The sequence below is a fragment of the Hyla sarda genome, chromosome 7, assembly GCF_029499605.1.
Source record: "Hyla sarda isolate aHylSar1 chromosome 7, aHylSar1.hap1, whole genome shotgun sequence".
Lineage (NCBI taxonomy): Eukaryota > Metazoa > Chordata > Amphibia > Anura > Hylidae > Hyla > Hyla sarda.
Genome location: NC_079195.1, coordinates 171,811,751 through 171,836,124, shown reverse-complemented (window position 1 = coordinate 171,836,124; position 24,374 = coordinate 171,811,751). Strand labels below are relative to the sequence as shown.

The 24,374-nt window shown below is 43.6% G+C and overlaps 1 protein-coding gene across 11 annotated transcripts in view; it reads right to left on the bottom strand.

The window, feature by feature from the left end:
* Positions 1 to 24,374, bottom strand: part of LOC130282731 (leucine-rich melanocyte differentiation-associated protein-like) — a 545,347-nt gene that overhangs the window by 430,367 nt on the left and 90,606 nt on the right. Inside the window, exon 3 of one of the 11 annotated variants that reach the window (XR_008846505.1) lies at positions 19,805 to 20,641. The exons of the other annotated variants lie outside the window; for them this stretch is intronic. The gene's annotated coding sequence lies outside the window, so the exon portion shown is untranslated. Of the gene's footprint in view, positions 1 to 19,804; positions 20,642 to 24,374 lie in introns of those variants that run through there. 11 annotated transcript variants of the gene reach the window in all.

The window sequence follows — 24,374 nt, the reverse complement described above, 5'->3', positions numbered from 1 at the left end:
TCGCACATTTTATCTTTTGGTCCATAGTTACACAATGACACAATGAAATGAAATAAAAAGGTTGGAAAAAAAAACAATAAAATGAAGTTGACAGTTCTGAAATTAGCATTTCTAATGAGTCATAAAACAGCCCCTTTGTTCTTTGCACTTGTAAGAAAGCTTTTGAAATGTAATTACAACATGGCATAAAATAAAAAAAACTGCATTTGATTTTACTGAGGCCATGAACAATATTGTCCTTTTTTATCATAGAAGGAAGCCTAAAGACATCCTCTAGATTCTTTCAATGAGCTTCGTTCAATAAATGCTAAACCCCTTCAAGCTTTTAAATGTATTAGTGTGATTATGATATCATCATTCTAAAGCACTTCAATAAGACGTGTAGACTAAAGTAATTTTCCTCCTTACTACCCGCACAGGCAGTGACAAACGCATGATTTAAAGCACATTTTATCCCCAATTTCCCTGTGTATTTATCCTTAGACAAAATTTTTGAACCTATACAATGTACCTCTGCCGTCAACCAGTGGAGATAAACAGAGAAAGGTTATGATGAAAACACAGAGGATTACTTATCCACACAGGGACTTTAGAGGTAAAAAATATGTGTAGAGAGGGAAGAATCTAGTCCATTTAAATAAGTGACTCATATATATATATATATATATATATATATATATATATTATTATTTTTTTTTTTTTTTTTACGTATATATGCACAAAACAGTCATAGGCAAACACCATTCTTTGACCATTTAGTATCTAAAGGAATCCTATGAGAAAGAAGTAAAAAATATTTATGTACAATAAAAATGTAAAGGCCCCTATTTAAAGCTTACTATGATGAAATAGTATTTTGTGAAAATACAGGCCCATTCTGAGGCTACATTGAGGCTACACAGAGATTTTAACGAAAACATGTACCTTGATTTCTGTTAGGTACAATGCTATCATGATGAACACTGTTGCATGTTACTGTTTGAGAGTTTTCCTAAGAGAAGCTATATTAGAGTACGTAATTGACAATAAATGTATGACTCCAAATCACCATGGATTTATGAGGGATGAGTCTTGTCAAACTACTTACCTCCACCCGCCATACAGTATACAGCAGTAATTCTAGCATGCCTTTCTGTTATGCCAGTGCTTTATGCAGTTTGCAGGCAATCGCTCCAGGGGAGAAAACTCAAAGTACACTAACCCATTTTTCTGTTTTTTTCATTTTAGATATGTGAATGTGGAGGATTACTTCGGATTTGGAGGACTAGGATGTTGACCAGATTTTGAAAAAAAAATTTGAACTAAAATAGTAAAAGTGGGCTGTGGGGGAGTGTTTTTTTTATAACAACATTTCTTTTATTAGTGTTTTTTTTTAAATTACTTTAAAGGGGTACTCCGGCGCTTAGACATCTTATCCCCTATCCAAAGGATAGGGGATAAGATGCCTGATCGCGGGGGTCCCTCCGCTGGGGACCTCCGTGATCTTGCACGCCGCACCCTGTTAAAATCAGTCCCCGTAGCATGTTTGCTCCGGGTCTGATTACTGTCGATCACGGGGTCGGAGCATTGTGACGTCAAGCCACCCCCCCCTCCCCCCCATGTGTGACGTCACGCTCCGCCCCCTCATTGCAAGCCTATGATTACTGTGTGATCGACAGTAATCAGACCCGGAGCGAACATGGTCCAGGGACTGATTTTAAAGGGGGGGGGGGGGGCCTGCAAGATCACTGGGGTCCCCAGCGGCGGGACCCCCGCGATCAGGCATCTTATCCCCTATCCTTTGGATAGGGGATAAGATGTCTAAGCGCCGGAGTACCCCTTTAAAGGCTTAGTAGTTATAGACAGAGTCCATTATTGAATAGGGGTAACCTCAAACATTTTTTTTATCAGCCAGATATTAACCAAGCAGAAACAGCCTCATATACCAGGGTGGGCGAAGGACCATTGTTTTTGGCCCTCCCCAGTCTAAGTAAAGCCAGCCTGTTACCAACTAGGCACAGGAGCAACTTTTTGATGCTCGGGCCTGTTCGTACCAGCTCTTCCTGGTACCCCTGTGGCAGTGGGTCCCAGGGTAATAATTATGGGTGAGCGCTAGCTGTTTTTGGGGCTGGCGCTAAGCCCAGGCTTTGTAACGGACTCCATCTATGAGGCAGCTTTCACTGCTATGCCTTTAAAGTTAAATACAAAAAAATTTTTACATTTTTCTTTTATTACAAAACTAATAATTCTATTTAATAAAAAAAAATTGCCGGTTATCGTCGCAGTCCATCAAATCCAAGGTAGTCCTCCGCATTCATGTACAAATGGGTTTGGCTTTTCATAATTCCCTATTGACTTTCTGCCAACATCTGGCTGAGAATCTAAAGCAGGGATTTTTCCCACACTAAAGTTGAGAATAATTTACCACATATCCACAATAAACCACTACCAAAACAATGTAAAATGCTACATTTTTAGCCAAAAATAAAAATATATAAACTAAGCAGAAACTTACTTATATAGTAGAATAGAATTTTAAATAGAAAATCAATTATTCTGTTAAGTAGTGCATTATTATACTAGTAGTAGCCTTAAGTGGTGTGCAAATCTTTGTTTTAATTCATTACAAGCTTCATTGTTCTTTATTTGCCCTCAGCATTGTCACATTTATTCTTAAAAAGGTACCTTTCATCAAAAAAAAAACTTTTGATATATTATAGATTAATGCATGCAGAATAACTTTCCAATTGCATGTTATTAAAAAATATGCTTCTTTCTATTTAATGTTCCACTTTGAAAAAATGACCACCAGGGGTCTCCTTACCAGTCCTGGCCACAAGTCTTTCTTTTATAGATTTCAGACTCATCCTGGAGTCCGAAATCTCAGACTGCAGCCGGGACACAGACAAGCTCAGCAGACCGGCAGGAGCTAGCACTGTGCTCATAGCACAGCAGAGCATACTCCTGACTCTGCCTTACTGCACTAATTTTACTATCCGAGCTCCGATCTTTCTTCTCTTTGCACATGCAGTTGTAAACAGAGAGGAGAAGACTCAGAGCTGCCGGCTGTACTGTGATCACGGCGACACCCCCCTTACTCCCTCACACTAGGACGGCTGAAGGAGCAGCCAAGAAGACAATAATTCAGGTACAAAGAGGGGGTTTTGAATGAAAAGAAACACAGGCATAGTGTCAATGAGAGTCAGGGACAGATGGGGTGGGGGGGGGTATTAGGGAGAGTTTAGATCATGATAGGTACTCTTTAAAGACCTGAGTAATAGGAAGCAGACTGTCTTCTATTAATATAGTTTGTTACTACCTCAATAAAAATACTGTGGTTACGTCCCTAGGCGTGACTTTGCTGATCAGCTCACGGCTTGGTTGGTACTATGTTGAAAGCAAAGATAAAATGTAACCTGGCAACAGTCCCTATTTAGCAAGCGATATTACTTATAAAGCAAGATCAAGCTAAACCAGCCACATACATATATGACAGGTGGTGTTGGGACACAGAAAAGAGAAAGTAAAATATCATAACCTCAATCACGCCAATTTTGGCCTTAAAGGGGTACTATGCTGCTCAGCATTTGGAAAAAACTGTTCTGAATGCTGGAGCCAGCGCAGGGAGCTCGTGATGTCATAGCCCCGCCCCCTCAATGCAAGCCTATGGGAGGGGGCGTGGCAGCCATCACGCCCCCTCTAACAGACTTGCATTAAGGGGGCGGAGCGGGTGTGATGTGACATCGTGAGGGGGCGGGGCTATGATGTCACAAGCTCTCGGTGCTGACTCCAGCGTTCGGAACAGTTTGTTTCAAACGCTGAGCAGCGGAGTACCCCTTTAAAGACCATAAGAATTTTTATGTCTGCTTAGCTATTTATAGCCATGTTTTGGTACATAAACTGATCAACGATAATATTAAACCCCTAAAAGTAATCTGTAACTATGTTTTCCCCCAAACTGCTGTTATGACTGGGTAGGTAAAACAGTATTCATTCCAAATTGGTTCTTTTTAAGGCTAGGTTTCCATCATGATTTGTGCCTCCGAGGCATAGATCAGTTGGGACACTGCCAAAAGACATGCCAACGAATCTGTGCTCAGACAGGAACAGGCCCTTATCATTTTAATGGCCTGGGTGTAGTCACCTCGTGGCCATATGTGAGTCACTTTCGAAGTGTATACAGGATTTGGCTAGACTGAGAAGCATGGCTCACAGCGCTTTTTAGTCCAAGAAATAGCATGGATCCATTTGGAAAATGATCCAAACGTACTTACTAGCTGATAACACTAGGGCCATTAAAATGAATAGGGTCTGTGCCTGTCTTACAGCCACCCCTGAAATTTTTCAAGAAAATTAAGTATTTCTCACAGAAAAGGATTGCAGTAACACATGTTTTGCTTATTCTAAGACTACTCCCAAAAGGGAGAGAAGAAATGAAAGGAATGCACTATGTTAGGGGTTTCATAAGGAAAGGACAAAGAAAAAGAAATTGTTAAACGATAAGCAGTAAATTACATGGTATTACTATTTATTAATATATGATAGAAAGATGTAATTCGCTATACATAAGTAAATACATGATATGATGAAATAGTATATACCAATAACTTTCTCGCAAGAGAAAGGATACTGTATCCTATGAAACCCTGACATAGATACTCGTACAGGATCAGCAAATAGCTAGATGGTTTGGGATGCTGGAACCGGTCAAGGAAAAGGATTGGGGGAGGGGACAGGGGAGAGAGGTCAGAAAGCCCATGGTAAAATGGTCATGAGCATCCTGATTGGGAGGAACAAGGGAAATTTGAATAGGAAAGACAACACCACTTAAATGGAAGGAGCAAAACCTAAATAAACTTAAGTATGGAGTACCTGTACAGAAAAGAGCATTTCAATAAAGCAAATAGGAGGAACAGAGCTAAATTAATCTTCAGCCAAAGATCACTAGTAATGAAGGATGGTGTCCATCCTTTTATTAAGGCCCCGAGGGACACGACTGTCCAATCTCAAGATCCAATAGACCTCTCGGTCCAGGAGTTTGAGCTTGACATTGCCACCCCTCACAGGTGGGCTAACTCGTTCTAGCCCCTGTAGTATAAGGGATGACGTATTGCCGGCATGCACCTCGGCTATATGTCTCGAGACCATAGAGATATGTCTTGAATTGAAATGGGGTATATCCGAGATGTGTTTTCGGATACGGACTTTCAGTGGAGTGGAAGTGCACCCCACGTATTGTAAATTACAGTCTCTGCAGGTAAGGACATAAACAACGTTCGGTGTGTTGCAGTTGATATAAGCATTAATTTTATGGGTGTCGCCCGTAGTGGTTGAAACCACCGAATTTGAATTTTGCATAAAACCGCAACACACGCACCTGTTGTGTCCACACCTGTAGGACCCCATATAGCGTAGCCAGGTTGGTTGTGATATCTGCTGTGTGGAAAATAGGCTGGGTGAAATGCTCTGACCGATAGTCGGGGCCCTTCTGGATATACATTTATATCCTGTAGGGAATACCCCTTGAAAGGCAGGATCACATAAGACAATGGGCATATATTTATGTATGATGTTACAGATCCGTTTATATTCAAGACTATACCTGGTACAGAAGACCACCGGGGAATCAGGGGTCTTCTGGGTACCTTGTGTCTTATTGTAGGAGGGAGAGATCAACAACGCCCTATTTTTGTTCGAAGCAACATTAATGCCCCTCTCTATGTCCCGAGACTGGTACCCACGGGCTTGAAGACGGGAAGAAATTTCACATATCTCCCGTCTAAAATCTGGGTCGGCCGAGCAGTTTCTGCGGGCTCTCACCATCTCACCCGTGGGCAAGTTACGAGTTACATGTGATGGGTGGCACGAGGACGCATGTAATATAGAATTTACTGCAGTTTTTTTACGAAATGTAGCAGTTTTCACACAGCATCCCTCATTATCACCCATCAAATGCAAGTCAAGAAAACTAACCATGGACACCTCATGATTAAGAGTGAACCTCAAGTTAAGAGAATTCTCATTGATGTACGTGCAGAAATCCGGTATGGCCGCCACATCGGAACTCCAGATGATAAGAATATCATCTATGTAGCGGCCATACCAGATTATGCACGACAAAAATGGATTGGATGGGGTGAAGATTGTCCCCCTCTCCCACCAACACATATAGATGTTAGCGAGAGAGGGGGAGAATTTCGCCCCCATAGATGCTCCCGTCACCTGCAGAAAGAAATGGTGATCAAACATGAAGAAATTATGGTGTAACAGGTAGTCCACCGCCTGAATGATATACTCCTGTACTGTATGAGAATAATCAGAGTATGTGATAAGGAACCATGTTAAAGCCTGAAGAGCCAGAGAGTGGGGGATAACAGAATATAGTGAGACAACATCAGTTGTAATCCATCGGTATGAATCACTCCACTTTATCTGGTTCATCATATGTAGAACATGGCCGCTGTCCTTGATGTATCCCGGCATGTGTGCAATCAAAGGCTGCAGGGAAGCATCAACCCAAGCGCAAAGGCGTTCATTGAGGGAGGATATCCCCGCAACGATAGGCCTCATTGGGGGAGGAAAAACACACTTGTGGATCTTGGGTAAGGAGTGGAAAATGGGGACCACGGGGTCCTCCACAATCATATATTCCGCCTGCTTTTTGGAAAAAATATTATGCTTAACTCCAAGATCCACAAGTGCACTTAGTTCACGTTTATAGATTTGAGTGGGGTCACTCCGGAGTGGCCTGTATGTATTGATGTCAGATAGCATAGACATATTGACTTTAGCATACAGACCAGCATCCAGAATGACCACAGCTCCCCCCTTGTCCGCCTGGCGGACAATTATGTCTCCCATATCTGTTAATTGAGATAGAGCTGTTCTCTCCCTGTGAGTGAGATTGTGGTTAAATTTCCCTGTATTAGCCTGTCTGGCCAATTTAGTAAGATCCCTCTCCACCGCTTCCTGGAATAAATCCAGTGAAGCGGTACGAGAGCCAATGGGGTAGAAGTCCGGATTCGGTGTCGGAAATGCAGGAGGTCCGGACCGAAAATCGGAAGACCGGAGCTCCTGCAGCTCAGAGACCGAAACCAGATCCCTAAAGGTAAGTGCAACCTCCCCACTATTGCAAACAGGCGTAGGCAAACATGGGGGAATGGATGACACAACACTAGGATCATCATGCATAGATAATATATTATAGGTTTCACAATCAGATTCTACAGGGGTAGGTTGCATGTCATTATACAGGTCCGTGCTGGCATCGACCCACGTATCAGGATTATTTTTAGAGATATTATAAAAATGTCTCTTGACGGTAATGTTACGGACAAACTTATTGATGTCCAAGAGAGTCCGATAAAGATCAAAGTGCACCGAGGGAGCAAACGTCAGTCCTTTAGACATAACAGATAGTTGATCGGCCGTGAACACCTTTGCAGACAAGTTGTAAATAGGTATGGTGGTTACCTCTTGTTCCTTTGTGATCTCCGGACGTCTTGACCTGTGTTTCTTCCCCGCCCTCCGGCGTTTTTTGGACGGGCAGATGCATACTGGTCCCGGGTCGTTATGGGTGCTGGTGTGCTCTGTGAGGCTTGTTGCATATCCTTATGTTGCTGGAATGAATCCTCAGCCTCAGATGCGGAGGTGATAGACTCGGCGTCTGTATCACAGAAGCTCACTTTTCTGGCACGAGCTTTACGCCCACGTTTCTTGTTCCTATTATTATTTTTAAGGATAGAGCGTGGCGTTGATTGACCCATCTGTGTATTCGGCCATAGAAAAACACTGTCCGTTTTGTCGTCTTGTAGATCGCGGAGAAATTTTTTGTGTTTAATGTCCGTAATACTTTCCTCCATCTGAGCCAAATTAGCAGTGATTTTGGCGTTTAATTCAGCATACAGAGGATGTTGTTCAAATGGGGTAAGTGCCTGCTTCAGGGCTTGGATTTGATCATTAACCCCTTGTAGAGCGGTTTCTTCATGTGCTATAATCAAGCGCATAAACCGTAGAGAAAAGTCCGATAACAACTGGTTCCATTCCGACCGGAATTGCTCCGAAAATATTGTCGTAGGAAATTTTCTTATACGGAGCCCTCTAGGGATCATCTGCTGCTCCTCGTATTTTTTAAGAGTAGACAGGTCCCACCAAATTCTGGTTTCAGTGGAGAGGGCTTCCTCTAGCTTGTTCATGCTGATCCGTAAGTCAATGTTCTCACATGTACTTTGATCTGTGGCGTTAAATATCTTCATCATCCGTTCCGATCTTGTCGGGCGGACCTCTGGTGGTACATGGTCTAATTCTTCGGCCATGACGCTAGTAATTCGAATCTCCAGAGGTCGGGAGGAGCAAGGGCTTGGCCCCACGTGTGACTGCAAACAAAGAAGTGTATAGTCCAGCTCACTCCCTCAGCCCGTCGCGCCAGGACCGGCGTGGGCAAAGCCGACTGGAATTGACAAGAAAAAGTAGAATGTCCAGCGCGAATGAATGGGTGCATGCATTTGATGGGTGATAATGAGGGATGCTGTGTGAAAACTGCTACATTTCGTAAAAAAACTGCAGTAAATTCTATATTACATGCGTCCTCGTGCCACCCATCACATGTAACTCGTAACTTGCCCACGGGTGAGATGGTGAGAGCCCGCAGAAACTGCTCGGCCGACCCAGATTTTAGACGGGAGATATGTGAAATTTCTTCCCGTCTTCAAGCCCGTGGGTACCAGTCTCGGGACATAGAGAGGGGCATTAATGTTGCTTCGAACAAAAATAGGGCGTTGTTGATCTCTCCCTCCTACAATAAGACACAAGGTACCCAGAAGACCCCTGATTCCCCGGTGGTCTTCTGTACCAGGTATAGTCTTGAATATAAACGGATCTGTAACATCATACATAAATATATGCCCATTGTCTTATGTGATCCTGCCTTTCAAGGGGTATTCCCTACAGGATATAAATGTATATCCAGAAGGGCCCCGACTATCGGTCAGAGCATTTCACCCAGCCTATTTTCCACACAGCAGATATCACAACCAACCTGGCTACGCTATATGGGGTCCTACAGGTGTGGACACAACAGGTGCGTGTGTTGCGGTTTTATGCAAAATTCAAATTCGGTGGTTTCAACCACTACGGGCGACACCCATAAAATTAATGCTTATATCAACTGCAACACACCGAACGTTGTTTATGTCCTTACCTGCAGAGACTGTAATTTACAATACGTGGGGTGCACTTCCACTCCACTGAAAGTCCGTATCCGAAAACACATCTCGGATATACCCCATTTCAATTCAAGACATATCTCTATGGTCTCGAGACATATAGCCGAGGTGCATGCCGGCAATACGTCATCCCTTATACTACAGGGGCTAGAACGAGTTAGCCCACCTGTGAGGGGTGGCAATGTCAAGCTCAAACTCCTGGACCGAGAGGTCTATTGGATCTTGAGATTGGACAGTCGTGTCCCTCGGGGCCTTAATAAAAGGATGGACACCATCCTTCATTACTAGTGATCTTTGGCTGAAGATTAATTTAGCTCTGTTCCTCCTATTTGCTTTATTGAAATGCTCTTTTCTGTACAGGTACTCCATACTTAAGTTTATTTAGGTTTTGCTCCTTCCATTTAAGTGGTGTTGTCTTTCCTATTCAAATTTCCCTTGTTCCTCCCAATCAGGATGCTCATGACCATTTTACCATGGGCTTTCTGACCTCTCTCCCCTGTCCCCTCCCCCAATCCTTTTCCTTGACCGGTTCCAGCATCCCAAACCATCTAGCTATTTGCTGATCCTGTACGAGTATCTATGTCAGGGTTTCATAGGATACAGTATCCTTTCTCTTGCGAGAAAGTTATTGGTATATACTATTTCATCATATCATGTATTTACTTATGTATAGCGAATTACATCTTTCTATCATATATTAATAAATAGTAATACCATGTAATTTACTGCTTATCGTTTAACAATTTCTTTTTCTTTGTCCTTTCCTTATGAAACCCCTAACATAGTGCATTCCTTTCATTTCTTCTCTCCCTTTTGGGAGTAGTCTTAGAATAAGATTATATATTGTATTTTTGATCCTTTTTTAAAATATTTCACTTACGTGTAATAAAAGTTATTGTTTTTATTGATCTTTTGTATTATCTAAGATTGTAACCTTTCTCCGTCACGTGGGGGTGATCATATATGGTCCTTTTTCTTCTTCTTCTTCTTCTTTTTCTTTTTCTCCTTTTTCTTCTTTCTTTTCTTGCTTCACCTTCTTTTTATATTTATTTTTATTTTCCTTGCTTTTTTGTCTCCGCTTTTTTCTTTTCACTTTTTCATTCTCCGGGCTTTACTCATCCCCCCCACGTCACGGAGAGAGGAGGAGGACCCTATTCAGGTGCGGCCGGATTACTGGTCGGCGTTTGAAGGGCCACCTATATAAGGTTTGTACTCACTGTATACTAGTGTATGACTAAGGTCCAACCTTAGGACCGAAACGCGTCACCTTGTCATGTTCTACGTGTCTTTTTGGCTATTGGAATAAACATCCAGTTCCTTTTCATTCGCGCTGGACATTCTACTTTTTCTTGTCAATTCCAGTCGGCGTTGCCCACGCCGGTCCTGGCGCGACGGGCTGAGGGAGTGAGCTGGACTATACACTTCTTTGTTTGCAGTCACACGTGGGGCCAAGCCCTTGCTCCTCCCGACCTCTGGAGATTCGAATTACTAGCGTCATGGCCGAAGAATTAGACCATGTACCACCAGAGGTCCGCCCGACAAGATCGGAACGGATGATGAAGATATTTAACGCCACAGATCAAAGTACATGTGAGAACATTGACTTACGGATCAGCATGAACAAGCTAGAGGAAGCCCTCTCCACTGAAACCAGAATTTGGTGGGACCTGTCTACTCTTAAAAAATACGAGGAGCAGCAGATGATCCCTAGAGGGCTCCGTATAAGAAAATTTCCTACGACAATATTTTCGGAGCAATTCCGGTCGGAATGGAACCAGTTGTTATCGGACTTTTCTCTACGGTTTATGCGCTTGATTATAGCACATGAAGAAACCGCTCTACAAGGGGTTAATGATCAAATCCAAGCCCTGAAGCAGGCACTTACCCCATTTGAACAACATCCTCTGTATGCTGAATTAAACGCCAAAATCACTGCTAATTTGGCTCAGATGGAGGAAAGTATTACGGACATTAAACACAAAAAATTTCTCCGCGATCTACAAGACTACAAAACGGACAGTGTTTTTCTATGGCCGAATACACAGATGGGTCAATCAACGCCACGCTCTATCCTTAAAAATAATAATAGGAACAAGAAACGTGGGCGTAAAGCTCGTGCCAGAAAAGTGAGCTTCTGTGATACAGACGCCGAGTCTATCACCTCCGCATCTGAGGCTGAGGATTCATTCCAGCAACATAAGGATATGCAACAAGCCTCACAGAGCACACCAGCACCCATAACGACCCGGGACCAGTATGCATCTGCCCGTCCAAAAAACGCCGGAGGGCGGGGAAGAAACACAGGTCAAGACGTCCGGAGATCACAAAGGAACAAGAGGTAACCACCATACCTATTTACAACTTGTCTGCAAAGGTGTTCACGGCCGATCAACTATCTGTTATGTCTAAAGGACTGACGTTTGCTCCCTCGGTGCACTTTGATCTTTATCGGACTCTCTTGGACATCAATAAGTTTGTCCGTAACATTACCGTCAAGAGACATTTTTATAATATCTCTAAAAATAATCCTGATACGTGGGTCGATGCCAGCACGGACCTGTATAATGACATGCAACCTACCCCTGTAGAATCTGATTGTGAAACCTATAATATATTATCTATGCATGATGATCCTAGTGTTGTGTCATCCATTCCCCCATGTTTGCCTACGCCTGTTTGCAATAGTGGGGAGGTTGCACTTACCTTTAGGGATCTGGTTTCGGTCTCTGAGCTGCAGGAGCTCCGGTCTTCCGATTTTCGGTCCGGACCTCCTGCATTTCCGACACCGAATCCGGACTTCTACCCCATTGGCTCTCGTACCGCTTCACTGGATTTATTCCAGGAAGCGGTGGAGAGGGATCTTACTAAATTGGCCAGACAGGCTAATACAGGGAAATTTAACCACAATCTCACTCACAGGGAGAGAACAGCTCTATCTCAATTAACAGATATGGGAGACATAATTGTCTGCCAGGCGGACAAGGGGGGAGCTGTGGTCATTCTGGATGCTGGTCTGTATGCTAAAGTCAATATGTCTATGCTATCTGACATCAATACATACAGGCCACTCCGGAGTGACCCCACTCAAATCTATAAACGTGAACTAAGTGCACTTGTGGATCTTGGAGTTAAGCATAATATTTTTTCCAAAAAGCAGGCGGAATATATGATTGTGGAGGACCCCGTGGTCCCCATTTTCCACTCCTTACCCAAGATCCACAAGTGTGTTTTTCCTCCCCCAATGAGGCCTATCGTTGCGGGGATATCCTCCCTCAACGAACGCCTTTGCGCTTGGGTTGATGCTTCCCTGCAGCCTTTGATTGCACACATGCCGGGATACATCAAGGACAGCGGCCATGTTCTACATATGATGAACCAGATAAAGTGGAGTGATTCATACCGATGGATTACAACTGATGTTGTCTCACTATATTCTGTTATCCCCCACTCTCTGGCTCTTCAGGCTTTAACATGGTTCCTTATCACATACTCTGATTATTCTCATACAGTACAGGAGTATATCATTCAGGCGGTGGACTACCTGTTACACCATAATTTCTTCATGTTTGATCACCATTTCTTTCTGCAGGTGACGGGAGCATCTATGGGGGCGAAATTCTCCCCCTCTCTCGCTAACATCTATATGTGTTGGTGGGAGAGGGGGACAATCTTCACCCCATCCAATCCATTTTTGTCGTGCATAATCTGGTATGGCCGCTACATAGATGATATTCTTATCATCTGGAGTTCCGATGTGGCGGCCATACCGGATTTCTGCACGTACATCAATGAGAATTCTCTTAACTTGAGGTTCACTCTTAATCATGAGGTGTCCATGGTTAGTTTTCTTGACTTGCATTTGATGGGTGATAATGAGGGATGCTGTGTGAAAACTGCTACATTTCGTAAAAAAACTGCAGTAAATTCTATATTACATGCGTCCTCGTGCCACCCATCACATGTAACTCGTAACTTGCCCACGGGTGAGATGGTGAGAGCCCGCAGAAACTGCTCGGCCGACCCAGATTTTAGACGGGAGATATGTGAAATTTCTTCCCGTCTTCAAGCCCGTGGGTACCAGTCTCGGGACATAGAGAGGGGCATTAATGTTGCTTCGAACAAAAATAGGGCGTTGTTGATCTCTCCCTCCTACAATAAGACACAAGGTACCCAGAAGACCCCTGATTCCCCGGTGGTCTTCTGTACCAGGTATAGTCTTGAATATAAACGGATCTGTAACATCATACATAAATATATGCCCATTGTCTTATGTGATCCTGCCTTTCAAGGGGTATTCCCTACAGGATATAAATGTATATCCAGAAGGGCCCCGACTATCGGTCAGAGCATTTCACCCAGCCTATTTTCCACACAGCAGATATCACAACCAACCTGGCTACGCTATATGGGGTCCTACAGGTGTGGACACAACAGGTGCGTGTGTTGCGGTTTTATGCAAAATTCAAATTCGGTGGTTTCAACCACTACGGGCGACACCCATAAAATTAATGCTTATATCAACTGCAACACACCGAACGTTGTTTATGTCCTTACCTGCAGAGACTGTAATTTACAATACGTGGGGTGCACTTCCACTCCACTGAAAGTCCGTATCCGAAAACACATCTCGGATATACCCCATTTCAATTCAAGACATATCTCTATGGTCTCGAGACATATAGCCGAGGTGCATGCCGGCAATACGTCATCCCTTATACTACAGGGGCTAGAACGAGTTAGCCCACCTGTGAGGGGTGGCAGTGTCAAGCTCCATACTTAAGTTTATTTAGGTTTTGCTCCTTCCATTTAAGTGGTGTTGTCTTTCCTATTCAAATTTCCCTTGTTCCTCCCAATCAGGATGCTCATGACCATTTTACCATGGGCTTTCTGACCTCTCTCCCCTGTCCCCTCCCCCAATCCTTTTCCTTGACCGGTTCCAGCATCCCAAACCATCTAGCTATTTGCTGATCCTGTACGAGTATCTATGTCAGGGTTTCATAGGATACAGTATCCTTTCTCTTGCGAGAAAGTTATTGGTATATACTATTTCATCATATCATGTATTTACTTATGTATAGCGAATTACATCTTTCTATCATATATTAATAAATAGTAATACCATGTAATTTACTGCTTATCGTTTAACAATTTCTTTTTCTTTGTCCTTTCCTTATGAAACCCCTAACATAGTGCATTCCTTTCATTTCTTCTCTCCCTTTTCGGAGTAGTCTTAGAATAAGATTATATATTGTATTTTTGATCCTTTTTTAAAATATTTCACTTACGTGTAATAAAAGTTATTGTTTTTATTGATCTTTTGTATTATCTAAGATTGTAACCTTTCTCCGTCACGTGGGGGTGATCATATATGGTCCTTTTTCTTCTTCTTCTTCTTCTTTTTCTTTTTCTCCTTTTTCTTCTTTCTTTTCTTGCTTCACCTTCTTTTTATATTTATTTTTATTTTCCTTGCTTTTTTGTCTCCGCTTTTTTCTTTTCACTTTTTCATTCTCCGGGCTTTACTCATCCCCCCCACGTCACGGAGAGAGGAGGAGGACCCTATTCAGGTGCGGCCGGATTACTGGTCGGCGTTTGAAGGGCCACCTATATAAGGTTTGTACTCACTGTATACTAGTGTATGACTAAGGTCCAACCTTAGGACCGAAACGCGTCACCTTGTCATGTTCTACGTGTCTTTTTGGCTATTGGAATAAACATCCAGTTCCTTTTCATTCGCGCTGGACATTCTACTTTTTCTTGTCAATTCCAGTCGGCGTTGCCCACGCCGGTCCTGGCGCGACGGGCTGAGGGAGTGAGCTGGACTATACACTTCTTTGTTTGCAGTCACACATGTTTTGCTATACACATGTTTATTCCCTTTCTGTGTATTGGAACTAAACCAAAAAAGGGCGGAAAAAAAGCAAATTGGATATAATGTCACAACAAACTCCAAATATGTGCTGGACAAAATTATTGGCACCCTTAACTTACTATTTGGTTGCACACCCTTTGGAAAAAAATAACTGAAATCAGTCGCTTCCTATGACATCAATATGCTTCTTACATCTCTCAGACAAAACGTTGGACCATTCTTCCTTTGCAAACTGCTCCAGGTTTCTCTTATTGGAAGGGCACCTTTTCCCAACAGTAATTTTAAGATCTCTCCACAGGTGTTCAATGGGATTTAGATCTGGACTCATTGCTGCCCACTTCAGAACTCTCCAGCACTTTGTTGCCATCCATTTCCGGGTGCTTTTTGACGTATGTTTGGGGTCATTGTCCAGCTGTAAGACCCAAGATCTCGGACTCAAACCCAGCTTTCTCACACTGGGCTGTACCCAAAATCCGTTGGAAATCCTCAGATTTCATGATACCTTGCACACATTCAAGGCACCCAGTGCCAGGGGCAGCAAAACAACCCCAAAACATCATTGAACCTCCACCATATTTCACTGTAGGTACTGTGTTCTTTTCTTTATAGGCCTCATACCGTTTTCGGTAAACAGTAGAATGATGTACTTTACCAAAAAGCTCTATGTTGGTCTCATCTGTCCACAAGATGTTTTCCCAGAAAGATTTTGGCTTACCAAGTTCATTTTGGCAAAATGTAGTCTTGCTTTTTTATGTCTCTGTGTCAGCAGTGGGGTCCTCCTGGGTCTCCTGCCATAGTGTTTCATTTTATTTAAATGTTGACGGATAGTTCGCACTGACACTGATGCTCCTTGAGCCTGCAGGATAGCTTGAATCGTATGTGGAAATCGTATCGCCCGACGGCCAAGACATGCAGTTGCGGGTGCCCGGCAGGTGAATTCTTTAGGCATGTATTGAATATATACATGTATATATATATCCCAAAATGGTGGCAATGAAAACTCAAACTAATCATGCAACTGCTTTTGTTATTTCTTTTGGAGTGAAATTATATGAATTAGATTTGTTGCTGAAATGTGTGCGACTGTCCGGCTATTCCAAATTCCAGGTCCGCACCATCTTCTCTTCATGCAACTGACTATCAGTCAGGTTTATTCACACAGGTTGCTGAACAATATAAAACATAGCACAAAATAAAACCTAGGCCGTCTAGCCACTAGCTACACAATACAGACCCTGTCTGCCAACTTGTAGGTTATTACTTGCCAGTTAAAATATGCAACCTGCAACCTTATAAGACACAGTTCACACTTGAACATAAAGTCCCATTCACACAAGGCCGCCTGCCATGTGTCCTCAGAGCCACAGCTTACTCAAAGATCACAGTCCTTCACTTGTTCACTGGTGTGTCTTTGTGTGTTCACCACAGCCAACTGCTGTATGCTCGTCTGGCATCAGGGGTGTGGAAATAAAGAAAACTACTTAATTTGTCCTGGTACACAAACTAATTTCAACCAATGTCCCCTTATCAAGTAGGTAGGCAGGTAGGATGTGTGCATGGTGTACCTGTGGGGGACGTGTGCATGGTTTGTGGCGGACGTGCGCCTGGTGTGTTTGTGGGGGGCGTGTGTATGGTATGCCTGTGGGGGACATGTGCATGGTGTGTTTGTGGGGGAATGTATGCATAGTATACCTTTGGGGGACGTGTGCATGGTGTGCCTGTGGGGGACGTGTACATGGTGTGCCTGTGGGGGACGTGTACATGGTGTGCCTGTGGGGGACATGTGCATGGTGTGTTTATGGGGGACGTGTGCCTTTGAGGGATGTGTGCATGGTGTGCCTGTGAGGAACATGTGCATGGTGTGTTTGTGGGGGACATGTGCATGGTATGTCTGTGGGGGACATGTGCATGGTGTGTTTGTGGGGGACGTGTGCATGGTGTGTTTGTGGGGGACGTGTGCATGGTGTGTTTGTGGGGGACGTGTGCATGGTATGTTTGTGGGGGACGTATGCATGGTGTGCCTGTGAGGGGCATGTGCATGAAATGCCTGTGTGGGACACGTGCATAGTGTGTTTGTGGGGGACGAGTGCCTGTGAGGGACGTATGAATAGTATGCCTGTGGGGGACGTGTGCATAGTGTGTTTGTGTGGGACGAGTGCCTATGGGGGATTAGTGCATGGTGTGCCTGTGGGGACGTGTGCATGGCGTGTTTGTGGGGAACGTGTGCATGAAGCATTTGTGGGGGACGTGTGCATGGTGTGTTTGTGGGGGATGTGTGCATGGTATGCCTGTGGGGAAAACATGACTTGAAAGAGCGCTTATTGTAAGAAACTGGAACACCAAACGTGTTGTGGGGCTACCTTCTCTACATTTTGTCCTGGTCACTTAGCTCCCAACTACCCACTGCTGCTGCGGGCAGTGTCGGTGGACATAAAAGACACCCCCGGGTAGAGAAGGTGAATGTGCTGCCATACAAAAGAGGGAAAATCTAGTGTAGCAAGACAGGGAACAGCTCGGTCCTGACAGAGGTGCGTGCGCTGAGTGTCGTCATCGCATGCGCCTATGCCGGGACGCTGATGTCCTGCGCGGCTCGCTTTAAGTTGCAGCATACAGCTGCAGGCTATGGGAGTTTAGTGACGGGGCAAGAGTGACTGCCCCGTCATTTGTCAATTCTTCAGGCATTTAGCCCTGCTTGCACAAAGCAGGGATAAATGCCTAAAGAATTCACCTGCCGGGCACCCACAACTGCATGTCTTGGCCGTCGGGCGATACGATTTCCACATCCCTGTATATATTTGTGGGAGTGAAAATGTAAAAGCCCACAATTTTGCCTCTGTGGCAATAATGATGCTAACTTTTATTGTGGGTCAGTACAATTACAGTCATACCAAAATTATAGTATATTTGTTTTTATATGTTTTCCTACTTTTAATGAAAAAAAATGCTTAAAAGGGGTACTCCGGGCAAAAACATTTTATCCCCGTCACGCCCCCTCCCATACACATGAATAGAGGGGGCGTGGCGTGAAGTTACGTCCCCAGTCCCGGAAACCCAGAGGTTTCCGAAACTGGAGATTCAGCACCTGCATCGGGTGCTGCAGGGAGATCGCGGGGGGTCTCAGCAGCGCCCCCCCCCCCCCCACCCCCCGCGATCAGACATCTTGTCCCCTATCCTCTGGATAGGGGATAAAAATTTTTTACCCGGAATACCCCTTTAACTAACAAAAAAGTGTTTTGCATTACCCTATATCTTTTTATTCTCCCTTTCACAGATCTTTGTAAGGGCTCATTTGTTGCATGGTGAGCTGTAGTTAAATACAACTTTTTGATCACTTTTTAATCCAGGTTTTTTTAGATTTACAATTTTAACCATGAGGGATAAATAACAAATTTAAAAAATGCTAACAATTACTGAACACTACAATACAAAATATGTTTATTTTTGCACTTAGGAATTTCAATACTAAAGATATTTTTTTATATATTTAACATTTTTATTATTTTTTTTTTATTTTTTTTTTATCTTTGGTAATTACTTTTTTTCTATTATAATTTATTTGGTAGTGGTGCAAAGGGGTGACAGTAGGAATTCTGTAAACCATTTAGGAGTTGTGATTGATTCTTTATCTGTACAAGCAGAAAGTGCTGACCCCTTTCCTCCACCAAAAGCACCTCCCATGAGCATGTGAGCATTAGGACTGTACCATTAAACAATGAAAAAAGATGGCCTGATCTTATAATTCATAATTTATTTTATGTTATGTGGACGATTGGGTGAAAACGTGTGCCACTTACCTGGAAAAGACCTGCCCCAGAATACACTATGTAAAAAAAAGGCAAATGGCAGAGGCAGTTTGAGGCATTGAGCAATGTTTTTCTGCAGAACTTTGGGTCCTGGCTAGGGATCGACTGATTATCGGTTTGGCCGATATTATCGGCCAATAGTCACGATTTTGGGCATTATCAGTATCGGCAATTACCTTGCCCCGCCCCCCGCACTGACCCCACCGCCCCGCGGCCGTACGAACCGCCACCCCGTGTCGCAACACCCACCGCACCGCCCCGGCCCCATTGCCTCCCCCATCCCCGGTTTTATAATTACTTGTTCCCGGGGCCTGGGGTCCATGCTACTTCTGGCTCCTGCTGCGTCCTGCGTTACGCTGTGCACAATGACGAGTGACGCGACGTCACCGTCAGTGCGCACAGTGACAGCTCAGGAGGATGCCACCGGAGCCAGATGTAGAGTGGACCCCGGGCCCCAGGAACAGGTAATTATAAAACCGGGGATGGGGGAGGCAATGGGGCCGGGGCGGTGGGGGGTGCGGCGCGGTGCGGCGGTTGGCGATCGCAGTGGCGGTGATAGGACTCAGGACCCCCAGACAGGCAGGGGGAGAGAAGCGGATGGCGGCGGCGGTCTATGACACCGCAAAAGCTACTGCAGTTCATTGATTTAAAGCGCCCGCTTTAAATCAATGATCTGCAGTGGTGTGGCGGGGGGTAAATAGCCGATAACTTATACCAGAATATCGGTATAAGTTATCAGCTATCGGCCCTAACCTCCACCGATTATCGGTGTTGGTATCGGCCCTAAAAAAAAACCAAATCGGTCAATCCCTAGTCCTGGCATATATTAGGATATTAATTCAACATTTACCTAACATATCAAAACACTGTAGTAGATTAAGTACATCCCCTCATATCAACACTATTCTCTAATGGCAGTGTTCTTTTTTTGCAACATAATGCTCCATACCAAACATTCAGCAGTGAGCAGAGGTCATGGGAATGCGTGATGAATGTTATCCATAAGAATACTTTCCTTACAACCAATCCTCATGATAACACTATAATAGTTATCTCAGAATGCTAACGTATATAGTGCTCTTATCAGCTTTTTTAAAACATAAGGTAACAAATCCAATGAAACAAAGTGAGGTCTTGCCCAGAGATAATGAGAATAGTTAGAAAGACCAGAGATCTCTATACCAGTGTTTAGCAAGACCAGACCTGCAGCAACTTTGAAGTTGTCAATTAGACCAGTGTTTTTACCAAGGCAAGAAGGTAACAAGATACAGAAAAATACTAATCTGCACTATATTCTTCATTGCAAGTTTGGTCTTCTCTGCCTTGCTGCTCATGTCCTGTCTGTTCTATAAGCTTCGTTTAGTTGTCAAAACCAAAAGACTGCCAAGTCAAGGCATGAATTAGTTTAGGGAAATGTGATAAGCAATTATTGCCATTTTTCTAAGAGCTTTTTACACTAATGCAACCGCACTTTGCATAGCAAATACCTACATTTGCATTGCAAGTTTGTAAGTTGCTAGGAAAACCTGCTTTATAAGCTGCCATGGCCTTTCATGTTGCTTTGTCTTGTTTCCACTGGAGCAAAAGCGAACATTGCTTTGACAGTTAGAGAGGCAGCCTTGAAGTGGTCCTCTCAATGAGGCTGGTGAGGAAAATTATCACAAAGCTGTAGAATTCTTCTTAAAAGGTGCATTCTTGATTAGGTTACAATTGAGATGAAAATTAGACTGTCATTTTATTTACCATAAGAATATAGAGTTTGCGTCCTAAGATTTAAGAGGTAAAAAGACAATAACTTATTAAAATGTGTATAGAATTATAATTATACTGCTAGAACACTTTTAAGATGCGTGATGACTAAATTCAAATTTTCATTGCTGACAACATAAATACTATACGGCTGGAATCACATATTTACAAGCCAAACACAGGAGTGGATACAAAAGAGGGGGATTTTAGTATCCCTTTTCGATATTTTTTTGATCAGAAAACTGCATCAAATTCTGCTACAAAATAGGTGTTATTCCTGCCTTAAAGTAGGGTCACACAGGGGGGGGGGGGGACATCTGCAGTATATTTCATGCTGCGGATGAATTGACGAAAGTCACAGAGGGACTGCAGAGCGAGCTCACAGCTGCAGCTGAGTAGCTCTGTTTGTCCACTCGTAGTAGTGGATTTCCCACTGTAGAAATCTGCCGCTACGATCAGACACACAGAGCTACCCAACTGCAGCCAGGAGCTCTCTCTGCAGTTCCTCTGTGACTGACGTGTCAGTCATCCCGTGAGATCCTGCACATAGAGTATATTAAAGATTGATATATTAATCTATCTATAATTATATATTAAATGTTTGATGCAAATGTAATGTTTTTTGCAAGGGTACAAAATGTTGCCCAAATTGTCTAATTATCACAACAGTTAACCATAATTTCACAACACCAAGTGAATATACCCTCATGCTATACAGTACAGATCTTCCACAATGAAAGTAGGCATCCTTTTAAAATTGTTGTTCTTTTTAAACTCCAAGTCCCCTTTAATTCTGCTAACTGAAAGCATATATTCAGAAAACAGACCGAATATAGTCACTAGTAAACTAGCTGCTGTATGCTCCAGAGGAAATTCTTTTTTTTATTTTTATTTCTGCCTGACCACAATGCTCTCTGCTGTGACCTCTATCCATTTTAGGAACTGTCCAGAGTAGGAACAAATCCCCATAGCAAACCTATCCTGCTTTGGACCGTTCCTGACATGGACAGAGGTGTCAGCAGAGAGCCCTGTGGTCAGACAGAAAGGAATTTAAAAAAGAAAAGAACTTCCTCTGTAGAATACAGAAGCTGATAAGAACTGGAAGGATTAAGATTTTTAAATAGGAGTAATTTACAAATCTGTTTAACTTTCTGGCATCAGTTGATAAAAAAAAATTTTTTCCAGCAGAGTACCCCTTTAAAGCAATCAAGCTTAGAAGTCATAAGTGTGAAAGGTCACTGTTATGTGTAAAAAGCTACTATCCTGAATGTGGATAGTGTTCCCAGAAAGAGGAAAAAGTACCTGCTATACATGTGTCATCAGATGAAAAAATGGGATCCAACGTTGCTATAGCAGTTCTAAGTCCTCCGTTCGGACAGCATACTCTGTTTGGCAGCCCCGGCCATTTTGTCGTAATAACTGCGATATCTAGAGGCATATGTAGGCAACACCTCTTGATAACCCCGTTAGTATGGCAAAACATGTTGAGGAGGGAATGACAGCTATGATTTTAAATAACTTACTGCACACGCAGGCTGTGGCTGGGTATCCCTGTGTGTCTGATCATAGCAGAATGAGCAGCAGATTTTCCACAGCCTGATATAAGTTGCTGATGCAGTATGTGTGATCCTTAAAGGACAACTGTAGTGGTCAAAAATCCCTGCCCGAACATTTCCCAAACAAAAGTTATACAATTCAGTCAATTAGTTCTATTTACCTACATGCAGCCGTTTCTGAGATATTAGAGTTGCCAGCATAGCCCAGTAGTCCTGCATCCGTCCCCTATTCATTACATTGCAGCCGCCATCTTGGGGACGGAGATCTCTTCCTCACAGCAGTGATTGTGCTCCCCCTAGCCTCCGTCGGGTCCTCCCTGCTTATGCATATGCATAAGCCGATGCTTTCTGAGGCAGCCATAGGCTCAGCCTCAGAAACGCCCCTATCTGTAAGATTCAAGCAGGGGGAGAATGAGGACATACACAGCTCCTCTCCCCTCCCCTGCTCTGTCTACACAGGACCTCACTTATCACCGGGAGGTTTCAAGTTTTCATGGGGGAAACACAGAGCAAACCACAGAGCAGGGAGGGGGGAGGACGTGTGTGTGAAGGAGACATATTACACTGCAGGAGCTGGTGGTGTATAGACTACAGGGAATAAATATCATACTGGAGATGATTCTGTGTGTGAGAGGGGGGGGGGACTACTAAATGACACATGCTGGGAGTTGTAGTCCCTGTTATGTGTGTGTGTATGCCAGTGGAAAACACTGGTGTATGAACTACAACTCCCAGGAGACTACAGAGATACAATAGAGGTGTTGATGAACTACAACTCCCAGGAGACTACAGAGATACAATAGAGGTGTTGATGAACTACAACTCCCAGGAGACTACAGTGATAAAATAGAGGTGTTGGTGAACTACAACTTCCAGGAGACTACTGATACAATAGAGGAGCTAGTGAACTACAACCCCCAGGAGACTACTGAAATACAATAGAGGTGTTGGTGAACTACAACTCCCAGGAGACTACAGAGATACAATATAGGTGTTGGTGAACTACAATTCCCAGGAGACTGATACAATAGAGGTGTTGGTGAACTACAAATCCCAGGAGACTACAGAGATACAATATAGGTGTTGGTGAACTACAAATCCCAGGAGACTACTGAGATACAATATAGGTGTTGGTGAACTACAACCCCCAGGAGACTACTGAGATACAATAGAGGTGTTGGTGAACTACAACCCCCAGGAGACTACTGATACAATAGAGGAGTTGGTGAACTACAACTCCCAGGAGACTACAGAGATACAATATATGTGTTGGTGAACTACAACTCCCAGGAGACTACTGATACAATAGAGCTGTTGGTGAACTACAACTCCAAGGAGACTACTGATACAATAGAGGTGTTGGTGAACTACAAATCCCAGGAGACTACAGAGATACAATATAGGTGTTGGTGAACTACAACCCCCAGGAAACTACAGAGATACAATAGAGGTGTTGTGAACTACAAATCCCAGGAGACTACTGAGATACAATAGAGGTGTTGGTGAACTACAACTCCCAGGAGACAACTGAGATACAATAGAGGTGTTGGTGAACTACAACTCCCAGGAGACTACTTGTGTGATTGAGTGTATACAGGAGAGCCGAGTGTGATTGTGTGTATACAGCAGAGCCGAGTGTGTGATTGTGTGTATCGGCTCTGCTGTATGCACCCGATCACACACTCGGCTCTGCTGTATACACACAATCACACACTCGGCTCTGCTGTATACACACAATCACACACTCGGCTCTCCTGTATACACTCAATCACACACTCAGCTCTGCTGTATACACACGATCACACACTCTGCTCTGCTGTATACATATGATCACACACTCGGTCCTGCTGTATACACACAATCACACACTCGGCTCTGCTGTATACATATGATCACACACTCGGCTCTGCTGTATACATATGATCACACACTCGGCTCTGCTGTATATATATGATCACACACATATGATCACACACTCGGCTCTGCTTTATACACTCGATCACACACTCGGCTCTGCTGTATACACTGGATCACACATGCTGAGATTTGTAGTCTTGCAACAGCTGGAGGCACCGCTGCAAATCCAAGCATGCACGAACCGCAGAAAGCTGACAGGGCATGCTGGGATTTGTAGTCTTGCAACAGCTGGAGGCACAAATGCAACTCCAAGCATGCACGTACAGCAGAAAGCTGT